Consider the following 2,120-nt stretch of genomic DNA (forward strand, 5'->3'; position numbering starts at 1 on the left):
CAAAAGAATGTCGATTCTTTACAACTTGAACTATTTAGCATGAATATATTTGATACTTTAAAATCAACTAAAGTACAGAAAAAAATTAAATTGATTTTCGAACAAATTGCTATTGACATTTGTGCTGATCATCCTAGTGCTTTTTGGAATCGGAAAAAGCATATTGTCACTCTGCCCTATGAGGATAATTTCAGTGAGGATGATATTCCGACAAAATCTCATCCTTGTCAAATGAAAGTCGAATTAGTAGAATTCTGCAAAAAGGAAATTGATAATTTGTTACAAAAGGGTTTGATAAAACCTTCAAAATCTCCTTGGTCTTGTACTGCATTTTATGTCAACAATGCTGCTGAAAAAGAATGTGGTGTCCCCAGGTTAGTTATAAATTATAAACCTCTTAAAAAACATTTAAAATGGATTTGATATCCTATTCCGAATAAAAAAGATTTATTGTCAAGATTATATGACGCTAATATCTTTTCTAAATTTGATTTAAAATCTGGATATTGGCAGATTCAAATTTTTAAAGAACATTCTTACAGAACAACGTTTAATGTTCCGTTTGGACAATATGAATGGAATGTTATGCCATTTGGTTTGAAAAATGCTCCTTCTGAATTTCAGAAAATTATGAATGATATTTTCAACCCCTTTTTAGACTTCATCATAGTCTATATTGATGATATTCTAGTTTATTAAAAAACTCTTGAAATGCATATTAAACATTTAGATATTTTCAAGAAAATTGTTATACAAAATGGTTTGGTGATTTCTAAACCTAAGATGAGTTTATTTCTAACTAACGTCCGATTTTTAGGACATCTTATTTTTCAGGGAAAAGTAACTCCCATCCAGCGATCTATCGATTTTGACTCAAAATTTCCTGATGTTATTACGGAAAGGATGCAAATGAAGAGATTTTTGGGGAGCCTAAATTTATTTCTCCCTTCTACAAGAACTTATCTCGAGATCTAGCCCTTTTTTATGACAGACTTAAAAAGGATCATAAAAATCCTTGGACTAATAGTCTCACTGACTTGGTAAAAAATATTAAACTTAGGGTTAAATCTTTGCCTTGTCTAACTCTTGCTAACCCAGCTTGGCAAAAGATTGTAGAGACGGATGCGTCTAATATTGGATATGAAGGCATATTGAAACAAATAAATCCGCATGATAAAAATGAATGTCTTATTCGATTTCATTCAAGAAAATAGAGCGATGCTCAGAAAAAATATGTGACGGTAGCTCATGAAATGTTAACTATTGTTAAGTGCGTATTGAAATTCCAAGATGATTTATATAATCAAAAATTCTTGATAAAAATTGATGCTCAATCAGTTAAGTATATGTTTGATAAAGATTTTAAACATGATGCATCCAAATTAATATTTGCTAGGTGGCAAGCACAATTAGCCCTTTTTGATTTCGAAATTCATTATAAAAAGGGAAGTGATAATTCTCTCTCAGACTTCTTATCTAGAGAGTATCTTTCTTCTTAAACGGTGGGTTTTCTTGATTTCTTTGATGAAAAAACTTTGGTTACGATTTTAAAGGCAGTTCCTCTTAATAGAGATTTACAGGAACGTATTTTATGAAGAATTATAGACGGAATGGTGATGGATATCGTCGCTGATTACATGATTGAACAAGAGCTTTATGAAAGATTTTACTGTTATGAAGTTTATAACCTCTTACATGATTAAAACTAAATGATATGTTTGCAGAATGGATCCTCCTTGGGTAACCAAGGCTAGAGGAAAGGGCAGTTATACTCGCGAAAGGGGAAGATCGTCCTCCTCAAAAACATCTGGATCATCATACAGATCCTCGTCCAGCTCTCACTACTAAAAAAACTGTGAATACCGACCTCCGGAGGTCGGTATTCCTTGAAATACCGACCTAAAATCGACATCCCAGCTTAGGTCGGAAAAAGCTTGGTCGCTATTCAATACCGACCTCTGGAGGTCGGTATTTACTGACCTCTCGAGGTTGATTTTTATTTTATGTCGAAATATTCATTTTTTTAAATTCCGACCACTGGAGGTCGGTATTTTTATTTTTGTAATGTTGAAATTCCGACCTCCGGAGGTCGGTATTTTTATTTTTGTATTTTTGAAATT

This window comes from Solanum stenotomum, unplaced genomic scaffold (assembly GCF_019186545.1).
Source record: "Solanum stenotomum isolate F172 unplaced genomic scaffold, ASM1918654v1 scaffold34849, whole genome shotgun sequence".
Classification (NCBI taxonomy): Eukaryota; Viridiplantae; Streptophyta; class Magnoliopsida; order Solanales; family Solanaceae; genus Solanum; species Solanum stenotomum.